Source organism: Diceros bicornis, chromosome X, assembly GCF_020826845.1.
Source record: "Diceros bicornis minor isolate mBicDic1 chromosome X, mDicBic1.mat.cur, whole genome shotgun sequence".
NCBI lineage: Eukaryota > Metazoa > Chordata > Mammalia > Perissodactyla > Rhinocerotidae > Diceros > Diceros bicornis.
The window spans coordinates 50328821-50339323 of NC_080781.1; positions in this window are offsets into that span (position 1 = coordinate 50328821).

The following is a 10503-nucleotide window of genomic DNA, read 5'->3' on the forward strand; positions in this document are numbered from 1 at the left end:
ATTTAAGATGAGAATTTCTGCTATTGTGTTGAGAAACGTAGTGTCCCTGCTTTCTCCCATGTACACATGTTATTAAACTTGGTATTATTTTCTCCTGCTAACCTGTCTTGTTAATTATTTGGTCAGCCATAAGAACCTTAAGGAAAAGGGCAGAGGGAGATTCTCCCTCTTCCCCCGACACACATAAAGATTGCAGTGATGTCAGACACAAAATGTGAGCAATGTCACACACGGTTGGAGTGATGTCAAACACATTTTCAGAGTGATGTAACTCTCAATTGGTGTGATGTCATACATAATAATGTGAGTGACACCACACATAAGAATGGTTGGGATATCATATTGCAATTAAGGTTGATGTCAAACACAATTGTTGTTATGTAACACACAATGAAGTTGTTGTCACAATCAAACAAGTGATGTGATGTCACCCATAAGCATGTGTGTCACACCATGCATAACAGTGGGAGTTGTATCACGTGCGCACAGTGGGAGTAATGTCACACATAAACGTGAGTAATATGACAAACGACACGTGACTGATGCCACACATATGTGAGAGTGATGTCACAGCAATTGTTTGATATCATAAAGTACAACAGGTGTGATATCACACATAACAGAAAGATGTCACCCAAAATATATGAGTGAAGTCACAGAAACACCATGGAAGTGATGTCACAACATTATTAGAGTGATGTCCTCGAGAATTGGTGTGACGTCACAAGGAATTTTGGGAGTGAGATAACACGTATCAATAGCCATTTCATATGCTAAATTGGATTGATGTTATGTCAAATACACATGACGTTATGCCATGCACATACAATTGGCATGACGTCAACATATGTTATTTTGTCACACACACAGTAGGTGTGATGCCATACAAAAAACTGTTAGTTATGTCACAAAAAATGTGAAAGGTGTCACACATATAAATGGCTGTGTTTTCACGCACAATTGTTTTGATGTGACAGACAACGAAGATGTTACACACACAACTGGAGTGATGTCTCCCATGTCCATGTGTGTCATGTCACGCATAGTGATGAGATTGATATTACATGCACACAATATGAGTGATGTCATACATGAAAAGGTAAGTTATTGCACCATGGCAACATCAACGAAGTCACACATATCAGTTCCAGTGTCGTCATACAATTCATATGATGTCACATAACGAGAGTGATGTGACATATAAAAGTGTGAGTAATATAACAAAGGACAGGTGACTTATGTCACACATAAGTGTGAGTCATGTCACACTTGGGGTGATGACAGACAACACAACAGGTGTGATATCTCACATAATAGAGAGATGTCACTCCAAGTATATGAGTGAATTCACGGGAACACCATAGGAGTGATCTCACAACACTAGGAGAGGGATGTCCTTGAGAAATAGTGTGACATCACGTGGAATATTGGGAGTGATATCACACATAACAATAGCGATTTCATATGCAAAATTGGATTGAGGTCACACACAATTGGAGTGACCTCAACATATGTGAATATTGTCACACACACACTGGGTGTGACGTCATATACAACAATGTGAGCTATGTCACAAAAAACGTGAATAGTGTCACAGATATCAATGCGTGTGTTTTCAGACACAAAAGTGAGCCCTCTCACTCATACATCATTGGTGTGATGTCACACACACATGGATAGACGTCAGGCACACAACCTGTGTGAAGGCACACACCAACCTGGTAATGTCACTGACAATGGGAGTGGTGTCTCTCATGAAAATGAGTGTGAATTCACACATAACAATGAGAGTTACACACAATACACATGTTGAATTTCACTCACAGTAAAATGTGAGAGATTTCATAGAAAACTTGTCTTGATTTCTTACATAACAGTGGATGTCACATTACAGTTAAGAATATGAGTGCTGTCACACACGAGGGGAGGGATATCACACAATTAGAGAGGTGTGACAGGCTATCTTAGTGTTATCACACTGAAGGCATTTGATGTCCCAAAATGGGTGTGATGTCACACCTAACGATTGGAGTGATGTCACATAAAACATGTGAGCGATGTCACACACACACCATTGGAGTGATGTCAAACACACTATCTGTTTGTTGTCGCATTCAATGTGATTTCATACGTGATACTGGGAGTGACAGCACATATAATAATGGTTGGGATATCATATACTAAATAAGGTTGTTGTCACACACAATTGATGTGTTGTAAGACACAGTGAGGATGTCACACACACAACTGCTGTGGTGTTACCCATAACCATGTGTGTCACATCAAACATAACAATGGGAGTCATATAACATGCACAAAATGGGAGTTATGTCCCACTTTTAATTTTGTGTTATGTCACAAAGGACATGTCAACAATGTCACACATAGCATTAGGAGTTTTGTCACAAAATTCATATGATGTCACACATAATGGAAGTGATGTCACACATAAACATGTGAGTAATATCACAAAGGATACGTGACTGATGTCACACTTTTGGTGTGAAGTCATACAACACAATCATGACATATCACATAATAGAGAGATGTCACTCCAAATATGTGAGTGAAGTCATAGAAAGACCATGGGAGTGATGTCACAACACTAGTAGAGTGATGTCCTTGAGATTGAGTGTGACATCACACAGAATCTTGGCAGTGACATCTCACGTAAAAATAGGAATTACATATGCTAAATTGGATTGAGGTCACACACAATTGATGTCATATGACACAAAATGAGGATGCTCTCACACACACACAAGCGGTGTGATATCCCCCTTAACCATATGTGTCATGCCTTGTGTAACAATGGTAGTGACATCACATGCACACAACGAGAGTGATGTCACACTTTAAAATGAGTTATGTCACAAGGGATATGTCACGGATGTCACACTTAACTGTGGGAAGGATGTCACGCTATTGATTTGATGTCACGCATAACAATGGTATTGATGTCACACATAAAAATGTGAGTAATATCACAAAGGACACATGACTGATGTCACACATATGTGGGAGTGATGTCACTCTATTGATGTGATGTCATACAACTCAACAGGTGTGATATCACACATAACAGAGAGATGTCACCCTAAATGTGAGATTATCACAGACACACCACCCAAGTGATGTCACACTACCAGAGTTCTGTCCTCGACAATTGGTTTGACGTCACAAGGAATATTGGGATGACATCACACATAACAATAGCAATTACATATGCTAAATTAGATTGATGTCCCACACAATTGGTGTGATGTCAACATATGTGAATGATTTGACCCATACACTAGGAGTAATATCACACATAAAAATGTGTGCTATGTCACAAAAAAAGTGAATGGTGTCACAGAAATCACTGGATGTGTTTTCACACAGAAATGTGAGCCCAGTCACACATACACCAGTGGTGTAAAGACATACAAACATTGATATATGTCAGAGACACAACGTGCGTGAAGGCACACATGAACATGGTGTCACAGAAAATGGGAGTGGTGTCTCATGAAAATAAGTGTGAATTCACACTAATTAATGAGAGTTACACAACACACACAATTGGTCTTTAAGTCACAGTAAAATGTGAGAGAATTCTCAGAAACCTGTGTGTGATTTCATACATAACTGTGGATATCACACTACAGTTAAGAACATAACTGCCATCACACACAGTAGGAGTGGTATCACACAATTTGAGAGATGTGGCAGGCTATCCTAGTGTGCTCACACTCAAGGTGTGTGATGTCCCAAAACAGGTGTGATGTCACACATAAGTATTCAAGTGATGTGACACAAAAATTTAAGTGAAGTCACATAGACACTATTAGAGTGATGTCAAACACACTATCAGAATGTGGTCACACTAAATTGTTGTGATGTCATATGTAATACTGCGAGTGACAACCACATAACAATGGTTGGGATATCATATACCAGTTAAGGTTGATGCCACATACATTTGATATGATGTGACACAATGAGGATGTTGTCACACACACAACTGGTGTGATGTCACCCATATCCATGTGTGTCATGTCATGCATAGCAAAGGGATTGACATCACATGCACACAATATGAATGGTGTCATGCATGAAAAGGTGAGTTATTGCAACACGGACACATCAACAGTGTAAAACATATGAGTTTGAGTGTTGTCATACAATTCATATGATGTCACATAATGGGAGTGATGTCACACATAAAAATGTGAGTAATATAACAAAGGACAGTTGACTGATGGCACACATAAGTGTAAGTGATGTCACACTTGTGGTGATGGCATACAACACAACAAGTGTGATATCACATGTAACAGAGAGATGTCACTCCAAATATATGAGTGAAGCCACAGAAACACCATGGGAGTGATCTCACAAAACTAGTAAAATGATGTCCTTGAGAAATAGTGTGACATCACATGGAATATTGGAAGTGACATCACATATAACAATAGCAATTTCATATGCTAAATTGGATTGTGGTCACACAAAACTGGAGTGACGTCAGCATATGTGAATATTGTCACACAACACTGGATGTGATTTCGTACATAAAAATGTGAGCTATGTCAAAAAAGGTGAATGGCGTCACACATATCAATGTGTGTGTTTTCAGACACAAAAGTGAGCCCTGTCACACATACACCATTTGTGTGATGTCACACACACATGGAGAGACATCAGGCACACAATCTGTGTGAAGGCACACACCAACCTAGTGATGTCACAGACAATGAGAGTGGTGTCTCTCCCGAAAATGAGTGTGAATTCACACATAACAATGAGAGTTACATACAATACACAAGTGGAATTTTAGTCACAGTAAACTGTGAGAGATTTCACAGAAACGTGTACGAGATTTCTTACATAACAGTGGATGTCACATAACCGTTAAGAATATGAGTGCTGTCACACACAAGGGGAGGTATGTCACACAATTAGAAAGGTGAGACAGGCTATCCTATTGTTATCACACTGAAGGTGTGTGATGTCCCAAAATGGGTGTGATATCACTCCTAATGATTGGAGTGATCTCACACACACAATGTGAGTCATGTCACACACACACCGTTGGAGTGATGTCAAACACACTATATGTTTGTTGTCACACTCCATGTGATGTCATACATAATACTGGGACTGACACGACACATAGTAATGTTTGGGATATCATATACTAATAAAGGTTGATGTCACACACAATTGATGAGATGTAAGACACAATGAGGATGTTGTCACACACACAAAACTACTCTGGTGTCACACATAACCATGTGTGTCACGTCATGCATAATGATTGGAATGATAGCAGATGCACATAATGAGAGTCATGTCCCACTTTGAATTTTGTGTTATGTCACAAAGGACATGTCAATGATGTCACACATAGTATTGGGAGTTTTGTCACAGAACTCATATGATGTCACACATAATGGGAGTGATGTCAGACCTAAACCTGTGAATAATATCGCAAAGGACATGTGACTGATGTCGCACATAAGTGGGAGTGATGTCACACTTTTGGTGTGATGTCATACAACACCACAAGTGTGATATCTCAATAATAGAAGGATGTCACTCCAAATATATGAGTGAAGTCACAGAAAGAGCATGGGAGTGATGTCACAACACTAGTGGAGTGATATCCTTGAGCATTAGTGTCACATCACACAGAATATTGGGAAGGACATCACATGTAGCAATACTGATTTATCATGCCAAATTGGATTGAGGTCACACACAATTGGTGTGATGTCAAGCTATGTGAATGTTGTCACACACACTATAGGTGTGATGTCATACATAAAATAGTGACTTATGTCACAAAATATGAATGGTGTCATACAAATCAATGGGTAGTTTTCACACCAATGTGAGAACTGTCAAACATACACCACTGGAGTGAGGTCAAACACACTATTAGAGTGTTGTCACACCAAATTGCTGTGATGTCATATATAATGCTGGGAGTGACAACAACATAATAATGGTTGGGATATTATATGCCAATTATGGTTGGTGCCACGCACATTTGTGGTGATGTGAAACACAATGAGGATGTTGTCACACACACAACAGGTGTGATGTCACCCATATTCTTGTGTGTCACGTCATGCATAATGATGGGAGTGATATCACACACACACAATCTAAGGGATGTCCCACCTGAAACGGTGAGTTATTTCACAACAGACACCTCAACAATGTCACACATATCAATTAGAGTGTTGTCATACATTTGATATGATGTCACACACAATGGGAGTGATATCACACAATTTCAGAGATGTGACAGGCTATCGTAGTGTTATCACACTCAAGGTATGGGATGTCCCAAAATATGTGTCGTCACACATAATGATCGGAGTGATGTCACAAACAAAAATGTGAGCGATGTCACACACACACCATTGGAGTGATGTCAAACACACTATCCGTTTCTTGTCACAGTCAATTGATGTCATGTCACAAATAATACTGGGAGTGACACCACACATAATAATGGTTGGGACATTATATACTAAAAAAGGTTGATGATACACACAATTCTTTTGAAGTGACACACAATTGAGGATGTTGTCACTAACAAGTGGTGTGATATCACACTTAACCATGTGTGTCTCACCATATGTAACAATGGGAGTGATATCACATGCACACATGGGAGTGATGTCACACTTTAAAATGAGTTGTCACAAGGGATATATCACAGATGTCACACATAACTGTGGGAGTGATGTCACACTATTGATGCAATGTCATACAATTCAACATACATGCTATCACACATAACAGAGAGATGTCCCCCAAAATATGTGGTTATCATAGACACACCACATGAGTGATGTCACACAAACTATCAGAGTTCTGTCCTCGACAATTAGTTTGATGTCACAAGGACTATTGGGATGACATCACAAATAACAATAGCAATTTCATATGCTAAATTGTATTGACGTACCCCATAATTGGTGTGATGTCAACATATGTGAATGATGTGACACACACAATAGGAGTTATATCATACATAAAAATGTGAGCTATGTCACCAAAAAACTAAATGGTGCCACACATGTCAATGGGTGTGTTGTCACACAAAAGTGAGCCCTGTCACTCATACACCATTGGTGTGATGTCAGACACACATGAAGAGATATGCACACAATGTATGTGAAGGCACACACCAACCTGGTGATGTCACAGACAGTGGGAGTGGTGTCTCTCACGAAAATGAGTGTGAATTCACACATAACAATGAGAGTTACACACAATACATAAGTGGAATTTCAGTCACAGTAAAATGTGAGAGATTTCACAGAAACCTGTCTGTGATTTCATACATAACAGTGGATGCTACATCAGTTAAGAATATGAGTGCCATCACACACAATGGGAGTGATATCACACAATTTGAGTGATTTGACAGGATATCCTAGTGTTATCACACTCAAGTTGTGTGACGCCCCAAAATGTGAGTGATGTCACATATAGCATTTGGAGTGATGTCACACACAAAATGTGAGCGATATCAGACAGACGCCATTTTAGTGATGTCAAACACCCTATCATAGTGTTGTCACACTCAATTGGTGTGATGTCCCACATAATACTTGAGTGACATCACACATAATAATGGTTGGAATAGCATATGGTAATTAAGGTTGATGTCACACACAATTTATGTGATGTGTCACACAATGAAGAGGTTGTCAAACACTCACAAGTGCTGTGATGTCGTTCATAGCCATGTGTGTCACATCACACATAACCATGTGAGTGATATCACATACACCCAATGGGAGTGAAGTCCCTCTTTAAAATGTGAGTTATATCACAAGGGACATGCCAATGATATTACACATAGAAGTGGGAGTGTTGTCACACAATTCATATGATATCACACTAAGTGGAGTTAAGTCACACTATTGTTGTAATGTCATACAACACAGCAGGTGTTATAACTCTCATAACAGAGAGATGTCATACAAAATATTAGGGAAGTCACAGATACACAATTCGAGTGATGCCACACACAGTGGCAGAGTGATGTCCTCAACAGCTACACTGAAGAGACACATAATATTTGAAGCGACATCAAATGTAAAAGTAGCTATTTCTTATGCTATATTGGATTGATGTCACATACAATTGGTGTGATATCAACATATGTGAATGATGTGGCACGCACAGTAGGAGTGCTTTCATACATAAAATTATGAGTTATGTCACAAAAATATGTGAATGGTGTCACACATATCAATGGGTGAGTTTTCACACACAAATGTGAGCCTTGTCACACATACACAAATGGTGTGATGTCACAGAAACATTGAGTGATGTCAAGCACAATATAAGTCATGTCACAGTCAATTGGTGATGTCAAACATAATACTGGGAGTGACAGCACACAAAATAATGTTTTGATATCATATGAAAAATAAGGTTTATATCAGTCACAATTGATGAGATGTGACACACAATGAGGATGTTGTCACACACATGTAAGGCGTGTGATGTCACCAATAACCATGTGTTTCACATCATGCATTAAAAAGGTTGTGATATCACAGGCACACAATAGGAGTGATGTCACAAGTTACACACAAGTGATGTCACGGATAGCAGTGGGAGTGATGTCACACTATTGATGTGATGTCACACATAACAATGGGAGTGATGTCACACATAAACATATGTGTAATATCACAAATGACATATGACTGATATCACACTTAAGCTGTTAATAGTCTACACTCAACCTTTCTATCAAATGTATTGAAAGTGCACTTCTGCTGAACTCAGCTTGCCAGTAGTGTAGGGAACATAATCTGAGAGCTTTTACATTTTTCACTACAAGTGGTACAGATTATCTGTAACATCCTTTCAATGAAAGTACAATGTGAGGAAATACTCCTTTTTTTATCTGCTTATGATCGTCTTGAAAAGTGCCTTTTCAAATGTTTCAGTTCATGTCTTTCATTCAGGCTCTCTCTTACATGGAACAAAAGAATGTGCTCATTGCACTCAGTTTGCCTGTAGCTGTTAGGGAGCCCCTTCCTATGACAGGGTTTAAACTTCTCACTACACAAGGAAGAGAATATCTATAATGTCCAATTATGAAAAGCACAGTGTGGAGAAAAACTCTTGCTTGTACCTCTTTAGCACCTTCACTGAAAAGTATTTTTTCAAACATGGAAGCTCATGCCATTTACTTAGGGTCTTTCTCACATTAAATGAAAGAATGGCCTTACTGAGCAAAGGCTGCCATAAGCTGTAAATAAGACCTTCCCATGAGATCTTTTAACCTTTACATTACTGCTGGGAGAAAATATCTATAACTTCCATTGAAATAATATACACGGTGGACAAAACTCATTTTAGTCGTTGAGGATCATCATGATGAGTTAATTTTTCAATCATTGATCTTCATGGCCTGCACTCAAGCTTTCCCTCAAATACAATGAAAGAACACCCGTTTTGAACTGTTGAGTTCAACTGTTGAGTTACAGCCCTGTAGCTGTAAGTCAGTTCTTCCTTGGAGGGCTTTTAATCTTTTCACTATAGCTGGGAGAAAGTATCCATAACATCCATAAAATGAAAGTCAAGTGTGGAGAAAATCTCTGGCTGGTATCTGTATAGGATCCTCCTGCAAATTGCCTTTTCCAGCATTGTAGTTAACGATCGTCCCTCAGGCGCTCTCTCCTATGGAATGCCAGAAGGTACTTGCTGAACTCAGCTGGCAATGAGCTTGAAGCAGGATCCTCCTTTGAGAGCTTGTAAACTTTCACTGCAACTGCAAGAGAAGATCTATAACATCCATTGCACGTAAGTTCTCTGTGGAGGAAAACACTTCCTTTTAGCTTTTTAGGATCATATTGTAAAGTGCCTTTTCATCTTTGCAATTCATTGCATGCACTCAGGCTTCCCTACTGATATAAAAGAAAACAACCCTACTGAACCTACTTTGCCAGTAGCTGTTAGGAACACCTTTCTATGAGAGTTTCCACTTTTCACCACAGCTCAGAAAGAAGCTGTATCACATCCATTCAATGAAAGTACACCATGAAGAAACCCGTCTCTTGTAAGTGTTTATGTTCATCTTCTTAAGTGGCTTTAAATTCACTGCAGTTGAATCTGCATTCACGGTCTCATTAGCATGTCATGATGACCAATATTGCTTAACACAGATTGCCAATATCTGTTAGTAACATCTTCACATGAGAGGATTTAAAATTTCAGTACAACTGGGAGAGAGTATCTATAACATCCACAAAATGAAAGTGAAGTGTGGAGAAAATGTGTGGATTTTCTCTTTATAGGATCCTGCTGCAGATTGCTTTTCCGTCACTGGAGTTAACAACCTTCACTCAGGCTTTCTATCCCACGTAATGCAAGAAAGTTTTTCCTGAACTCACCTTGCAGGAATCTTGAAAGACGGTCTTCCTCTGAGAGTTTGTACACTTTTCACTGCAGCTAGGAGAACATATCTATTACATC